Here is a 9,051-nt window from a genome sequence, read left to right on the forward strand (position 1 = left end):
GATCAAGCAGTGAGTGCTTTAAACATCTCAACATTTCATTTTAACATAACTGGAATATTTATATTGTTAAGAATGGGCTTTTCAGTCACTCATTTAAACATAGAAACTTTTATTTATAACAAAACAGGAATATTAACTATATTAGTAATTTGTTGTTCATGATTTAGTTGGCTTAGTGAACTATTTACTCCTAACTATGTATAGAAAATCAAATAATGTCCGGATATTCATGATTAGGCCACCACAGGACGCTCCACTCTGTAGTCCCTTATGCTGCACTTAAATGAAAAGACGGTCAATGTGCCCGGGAATGGACAGAGAGTCCTCCTGGGATAGCTCGGCATAGCTCTCCTGGAGGTACCGCTCAAGCATGCGCATGAGGTTCCGCGGCAGGGCGATCTTGTTCGGTCCCCCGTGGTAACACACGTTCCCACGCCATGAGTCCATCAGGTAGTCCAGGATCATTGCACGGCACAGCATGGCGGCATACGGCCCTGGCCTCTGCATGGTCTCACGAAGCATCCTTCCCCTCTCGGTCTCCGAGATCCTCATCAGTGTAATATCACACATGACGCCCTGCTTTAAATTAGGGAGGGGACTGTTAGTATTGGGACTGCTTTACAGCCACGCGGTGGAGGCGGCAGAGGGGCAGCATACAGGGAGCTTTCCCGGGGACAGCCGCGAGGTGGTGGGACAGGGGCAGAGCTCATGCTTCCCTGATTGCTGCCAGCAGAGAGTGGCCTTGCATTCAGTGCGAAAGGAGCCCAGTGCTACTATTACATTTTTAAGCTGCAACAAGTCTACGGCTTACCATGTTTTCCTGCAACAGAAGTAGAGGTGTCCTGCAACGCTTCTCTGATCGCAACTGCAGGACCCCAGGCAGTCAAGGCGAGGGCCGAAAATTCGACCTTGTCCTGAGTGCGCATGTGAAAGGTCCAGTGCATGGTGTTGTTCACAGAGAAAGACTATGTTCTTTGTTAGCAACTTCATTTATCTGTCTCAGGAATTTACTCCCTTTTTCCCATTCCCACAGACACATCTGCGACTGTCTCCCAACCCAGCCTGGCATCACACTCCCAGAGGCTAGCGCAGATTAGGAGAAGGAAGAGAAAGACGCGTGAAGACATGTTTTATGAACTTATGGAGTGCTCACGAGAGCAGGCAGCCCAGACGACACAGTGGAGGGAGAACTTGTCACAAATGCACAGAGCAGTCATGGAACGGGAGGAGAGGTGGCGCCAGGAGGACCAGCAGGCTACTCAAACCCTGCTTGGACTAATGAGGGAGCAAACGGAGACGCTCCGGCGCCTAGTGGATGTTCTGCAAGACCGGAGGCAGGAGGACAGAGCCCTGCTGCTGTCTATCTCTAACCGCCCTCCCCCGCCACCAAGTCCCACACCCCCCTCACCAAAAGTCCAAAGAAGGAGGAGCGGCAAGGGCCGTTAAAACTTTCAGTCGGCCCCTGCACACTGCTGCAGCAATGGAAGGCTCTCGTTCCAAAGTTTGAAAAGTCCTTTCCTACCCATCTCACAATAGCCCACGTCCAAGTTTCCTCCCCCCCTTTTCATGTGCGGTTCATAATAAAACATCTGTTTCTGTTAAGTACTGTTTCCGAGAGTGTCTTTTAGAGGGGATTCTGTCTGAAGGGGGGGAAGGGGTTTGTTACTTGGACAGGACAGTCACCTGTAGCAGGCTACAGAGGCGGGGGCAGGTCCAGCATCAGGACACATACACAGTACAGTCACCAGTTACCCTGGTCAGTCTGGGAGGCGGTTTTCATGTTCTGGGGTGCGAGGGGGTTGATCTGTGACTTTGTGGCGGGGGAGGGCAGTTACAGATCTTCTGCCACGGTCCTTATCCTGGATCACAGAGCCACGCAGCAGGGGATCTGTTACCCTCCGCCCCCTGCCAGAAAGTCACTTGGCCGACACATACATGCAGTCCTGCCCAGGACTGCTGGCACCAATCCAGCACTGCGGAGCCTGTCATTCCCGGAGTTTAGAAGCATCATTTGCATCAAAACACTAAACCCGCCCCCCGCCACAGTCTGCGTCCCCGGTTTAAAACATTCCCGCGAAAACAGTAAGAAAGAGAACCTTGTTCAGTAACAAAACGGAACAGATTTTATTTGTTGGGAAGGTGGGGAAGGGGGTATGTAACTTGGAAGGATAGTCAACAGTAACTGGGTAAAGAAACGGGGGCAGGTTCAGCATCTGTGTCCACAAAGTAAACAGTCACTGGAGACCCTGCTCAGTCAGGAACCTGGCTTTCAAAGCCTCCCTGATGCACAGCGCGTCCCGCTGGGATCTTCTAATCGCCTGGCTGTCTGGCTGGACGTAATCAGAAGCCAGGCTATTTGCCTCAAGCTCCCACCCCGCCATAAAGGTCTCCCCCTTGCTCTCACACAAATTGTGGAGCACACAGCAAGCAGCTATCACAATGGGGATATTGGTCTCGCTGAGATCACAGCGAGTGAGTAGGCTTCTCCATCTCCCCTTGAGACGGCCAAAAGCACACTCCACCACCATTCTGCACTTGCTGAGCCGGTAGTTGAATAGTTCTTTCCCTGAGTCCAGTGCGCCAGTGTAGGGCTTCATGAGCCAGGGCATTAGCGGGTATGCAGGGTCCCCGAGGATGACTGTAGGCATCTCCACATCCCCAACAGTTACTTTGTGGTCCGGGAAGTAAAGACCTTCCTGCAGCCGTCTAAACAGACCAGAGTTCCTGAACACCCTAGCGTCATAAACCTTGCCAGGCCATCCAACGTAGATATTGGTAAAACGTCCCCGATGGTCCACCAGTGCTTGCAGCACCATGGAAAAGTACCCCTTTCGGTTGATGTACTGGCTGGCCTGGTGGTCCGGTGCCAGGATAGGGATGTGAGTCCCATCTATAGCCCCACCGCAGTTTGGGAATCCCATCTCGGCAAAGCCATCTCTGATGAGCTCCACGTTTCCCAGGGTCACTACCTTAGATAGCAGTAGCTTGACGATTGCCCTGGCTACTTGCATAACAGCAACCCCCACGGTAGACTTGCCCACACCAAAGTGGTTAGCGACGGACCGGTAGCTGTCTGGCGTTGCGAGCTTCCAGAGGGCTATGGCCACTCGCTTCTGGACAGTCAGGGCTGCCCGCATCCGGGTGTCCTTTCGCTTCAGGGCAGGGGACAGCAACTCACACAGTTCGAGGAAAGTCCCCTTCCGCATGCGAAAGTTGCGCAGCCACTGGGATTCATCCCAGACCTGCAGCACTATGTGGTCCCACCAGTCCATGCTTGTTTCACGGGCCCAGAATCGCCGTTCAACAGTATCAACAAGACCCAGTGACAGCGAGATGTCCTGGGCGCTGGGTCTCATGTTCTCAGAGAGGTCGAAGCTAGTGTCCGACTTCATGCCGTCACGGTGGTGCCGTAGCCTCCTCTCATGATTGATCTGCAGCTGCCTCTGGTACAGGTGGAGGAGAAGCTGCGAGGCGTTGAGAACTGCCACAACTGCAGCGATGGTCGCAGCGGGATCCATGCTCGCACTGCTGTGGCGTCCGCGCTGTCAGTAATCAGAAAAGCGCGCGAACTGATTTCCCGCCGGCGCTTTCAGGGAGGGAGGGAGGGAGGTTGTGAGGGACGGACGGATGACGACAGGCGCCCAAAAGCACCCTCAACACATTTTTTTACCCAGAAGGCATTTGGGGCTCGACCCAGAATTCCAATGGGCAGCGGGGACTGCGGGAACTGTGGGATAGCTGCCCACAGTGCACCGCTTCCAATGTCGACGCTTGCCCCGTTAGTGTGGACTCACAAAGTCTCACAAAGTCGAATTACTGTCCTTAGTGTGGACACACACGTTCGACTTAGTAATATCGATTCCACATAGTCGAATTAACTAAAATCGAAGTACTCTCGTAGTGTAGACCAGGCCTCAGGAACTGTCCCAGATTGAGGTATCATTAGAAGAGGTTTTGGAACAAATAGATGAATTAAACCGCAGTAAGTCACCAGGACCAGATGGTATACTGAGGCAACTACTGTTCAACATATTCTTAAATGATCTGGAGAAAGGGGTTAAAAGTGAGGTGGCAAGGTTTGCAGATGATACAAAATTACTCAAGATATTTATGTCCTAAGTAGACTGCGAAGGGTTACAAAGGTATCCTGCAAAACTTGGTGACTGGGCAATAAAATGGCAGATGAAATTCAGTGTTGAGAAATACAAAGTAATGCACATTGGAAAACATAATCTCAACTACACATATATAATGATGGGGTTGAAAATAGCTGTTACCATTCAAAAAAGAGTTCTCGGAGTCATTGCGGATAGTTCTCTGAAAACATCCACAAAATGTCTAGCAGCACTCAAAAAAGCTAGCAGAATGTTGGGAATCATTAGGACAAGGATAGGTAATGAAATAGAAAATAGCATATTGCCTCTATATAAAACAATGGTACACCCACATCTTGAATCTGCATTCAGATGTGGGCGCCCCATCTCAAAAAAGATGGATCAGAATTGGAAAAGGTACAGAGAAGGGCAACAGAAATGATTTGGGGTATGGAACACATACCATATGAGGAGAGATTAATAAGACTGGGATTTTTCAGCTTGGAAAAGATACAACTGAGGGGGGATACAATAGAGGTCTATAAAATTATGATTGATGTGGAGAAGGTAAATAAGAAACTGTTAATTATTCTTTCTCATAACACAAGAACTAGGGGTCACCAAACCAAATTAATAGGCAGCAGGTTTAAAACGAACAAAAGGAAGTATTTCTTCACACAACACACAGTCAACCTGTGGAACTCTTTGCCAGAGTATGTTGTGAAGGCTAAGACTACAACAGGGTTCAAAAAGGAACTAGATACATTCAAGGAGGATAGGTCCATAAGTGGCTATTAGCCAGGATGGGCAGGGATACAAAACCATGCTCTCAAGTGTCCCTAGCTTCTGTTTTCCAGAACCCGGGAAGGGGCAACAGGTGTGGATCACTTGATGATTACCTGTTCTGTTCATTCCCTCTGAAGCACCTGGCATTGACCACTGTCACAGGACAGGATACAGTGCTAGATGGGCCATTGATCTGACACAGGATGGCCATTCTTATGTTCTTATAAAGAGTAATTTTTTAAAGGGTTCCTTTGTCAGAGGTTTTCCTTACCCCTCTGGAGTCACGCCATGATGGGAACGTATTTCCTGATCCTGAGCTGAATATTTAGCTAATGCATATCACTGTATGGTTGCTAGAATGTAACACATAAGTGTGTATCTGCTTGTAATTGTATTTTGGATGAAATCAGCACCAAGTTCCCTTTGGACTAATAAAGGAATCCTTGTGTGGAAATTTATTTGTGCTAAACCTGAATATATTTAGTAGGAAAATTATTTCCAATATCTGGCCTTTCTGGTCATATTGCGCAGGGACTGGAACCACTTTGAGGAAGTTCTGAAGGAACGGGGAGAATGGCTGACCGAGAAGATGGAGGCTGACACCCCGGTGAGAGTATGCGTAGAACCAGCAGAGTTGGTAGGAACAGGGGAGGAAAAAGATGATGCTGTGGAGGACACTTCCAGCCAGTTCAGTGGGCATGCGACAACCACAGCCCTTGATAGCATCCAGAATGCATTCACACGGGGAGTGGCTATCCTGACCCGCAACACAATTCGGGAACGAGGGGCAGACCAGATGATCAGTCATGACTAAGGTTAAGATTTTGTCATAGTTATTTTTACTTAAAGTCACAGACAAATTGCGGGCAATAAACAAAAAATCATGGACGTCCATGACCTGTCTGTGACTTTTACTAAAAATAAGGCAGGGGGACTTACAGAGGGATTATTAAAGCCCGATCACGAGGATGAGAACCCGAGCCTCACTTCTGGAGGTGGGAAGGTCCAGCACATGTGGCCGCCACAGCTAACAGCTCCGTGGCCCCCGCAGCAGCCCCAGCAACACAGAGATCCGGGGCCCCAGAGAGCTGAGAGCTGTTGGCTCCTTGGCCACCCATGAGATCTGAGAGATCGGGGGCCCCGCCGGCTGACAGCTCTGGCATCACCGCCCCGGGGCTGAAGTGGAAAATGTCCTGGAGGTCCCTGAAAGTCACGGAATCTGTGACTTCCATTACATAATGTTATCCTTAGCCATGCCTATGAATAACTCTCTGTGGTGAATGGGGAAGTGGTGGAACCCCAGCGACTGAGGCAGTGACCACACTTTTGGCAGGAGGTACAACAGTCGCTGACTTGATCCAGACAGTAAAGCTGTTCACCCCTGGGCTCAGAGTGTCAGCTGGCTGCTGTTAAGTGCTGAAGGCTGGAATGTTGTTGCCTCCGTAACGCTGTTCAGGCTGCTCAGAGCTTCTGTCCTTGGAGCTCCAGTGTAATCAGGATTCACAGATAAGGCAGCCAGCTAATTCAGCAGACCTCGATGTTACTCATAAAGAAAGACCACAGGCATGGTTCGGTGACAAAGGCACTTGGCCAGGTTTATTGCCCTCTAGGCATAGTCCTAGCACCCTGGCTATGAGCCAAATGAGCAAATAAGCTTATGAAATTCCTTTCCCGGGTGGTAATATTCCAAGAAATCCTTACTGATCAAAGACCTAACTTCACTATACAACTAATGAAAGAACTGTGCAATCTACAAAGGGTAAAGACATCAAGAACGTTGATCTACCATCCCCAAAGTGATGGGTTGTTAGAGTGATTTCACATAAGTTTGATTGCGACATTAAAGAAGTTTGTAGCCCCGGATTGCAAAGACTGGGACCAACTCTTCCCCCACCTTATTTTGCTATCAGGAAGGTGCCTCGAGCCTCCAAGTTTTCTCTTTGAACTGTTGTATGGTAAGAAAATTGCCTCAAGACTTTGTGGGCATTTGCTAGAAGAATTTTGCTAAATGTATAACAGGTACAAGAGAAGGCCTATAACAAAGGGGTTCAGCTGCGAGTGTTCAGACTGGGGGACTGAATGTTGTTACTATCAAGTTTGCTGTTCAAATTACTGGTTCAATGGCAGGGACTGTTTGAGGTAGTGGGGCATGTGGGCCCCGTTGACTATGAGGGCCAGCAACCAGAGAAGAAAAAGGAGACTGAGATAAGAACATAAGATTGGCTATACTGGGTCATACAAATGGTCCATCTAGTCCAGTATCATGACAAGGGGCTTCAGAGGGAAAGAACAGAACAGGGCTATTATCGAGGGATCCATCTCCTGTCGCCCAGTCCCATCATCTGGCAATCAGAGGCTAGGGACACCAAGAACATGGGGTTGCATCCCTGAACATCTTGGCTAACAGCCATTGATGAACCTATCCTCCATGAACTTATCTAGTTGATTTTGAACCCCATTATATTTCTGGCCTTCACAACATCCCTTGGCAATGAGTTCCACAGGTTGACTGTGTGTTGTGTGTAGTATTTCCTTTCTTTGTTTTAAACCTGCTGCCTGTTAATTTCCTTGGGTGACCCCTGGTTCTTGTGTTATGTGAAGGATAAACAAGACTTCCGAATTCACTTCTTCCACACCATTCATGAATTTATAGACCACTATCTTATCCCCTCTTATCGTTTCTTTTCCAAGCTGAAAAGTCCCAGTCTTTTAAATCTCTCCTCAGATGGAAGCTGATAATTTTTGTTCCCCTTCTCTATATATTTTCCATTTCTAATATGTCTGTTTTGAGATGAGGAGACCAGAACTGCACGCAGTACCCATGGTGGGGGACTAAATAGTGGCATTATTATACTTTCTATCTTCCTATCTATCCCTTTCCTAATGGTTTCTAACATTCTGTTAGCATTCTTGACTGCTGCTGCACACTAAGTACAGATGCCCCCCGGGTTATGCAAACCCCGACTTACGCAAATCTGCAAGCTAGAAATAGTTTTTTTGTTTTTGTTTTTTTTTGGGTTTTTTTTGCATAATGGTCGGGTATATGTTTCCGACTTATGCAAAATTCAAGTTACGCAAGGCATTCCGGAACGGAACGCTTGCGTACATCGGGGAGTGTCTGTAGATGTTTTCAGAGAACTATCTATGATGACCCCAAGATCCCTTTCTTGAGTGGTAAGAGCTAATTTAGACCCCATCGTTTTATATGTATAGTAGGGATTATGTTTTCTAATGTGCATTACAGATATCATTTGAATATTTAAAAAGCCTAGGAGGGGATCCTCCTCATAAACTCATTGTGACACTGTTCCCCCTATTCTTCATAGTTTTATGATTATGATATAATTATAACATAATTATGATTCATTTTGTCCAAGATATGTCTTGTCAGTATCATTGGAAAAGTTTTGATTTGCTGAAAAGGATTATTCTATTTCTGTGCATATATCATTTTTGTATCTGAAGTTATGAATGTTGACTATGTATCTGTATTTCAAATGTAGTTATACCTGGGTGACACCCACTAGGCAAAATGCCTCCAGTCAGGACAGCTGGTTGTGAAGGGCCTATTCCGGGTACTGGGCCATTAGGGGAAACAAGAAACCTTAAGGGGAAGCTTATCCCCCACCTGGTGAACCTTCCTGAGAACGCTCCAGACAGCCTATGGGTAATGGCTGCTATGACTCAGAAGGGCATGCAAGGGCATGTGACCAGACCACATGATACTGAACTCCATTTTGGGTACCTGTATTTTTCCACAAACTAGACTGGGAACTGTTTATGGAACAAAGGATTCCAGCCAGAGGTTAAAGCTATAAAAGGTGGGGTGTGACATCACTTAGTGGCCTCACTCCCCACACAAGAGAACTCCTGGCAACACATGAGGAAGAAAGACCCAACTGGGGGAAGTGCTGGTCCCAGGCTAAAAACATTTCTAGCCTGTGTATGGAAACCTGGTGGACTACTTGTATCACCAGCCAGGGTGAGAAATTGCTAATTCATATCCAAACTAACCAGCATTTTAGGCTTAGTTTGCGTTTTTGTTGATTTGCTAGCTAATCTGCTTTGATCTGTTTGCTATCACTTATAATCACTTAAAATCTATCTTTTTGTAGAGGGTCCTGTGGCACCTTTAAGACTAACAGATGTATTGGAGCAATACATTGCTCCA

Source organism: Emys orbicularis, chromosome 1 (assembly GCF_028017835.1).
Source record: "Emys orbicularis isolate rEmyOrb1 chromosome 1, rEmyOrb1.hap1, whole genome shotgun sequence".
In the NCBI taxonomy this organism is placed as follows: domain Eukaryota; kingdom Metazoa; phylum Chordata; order Testudines; family Emydidae; genus Emys; species Emys orbicularis.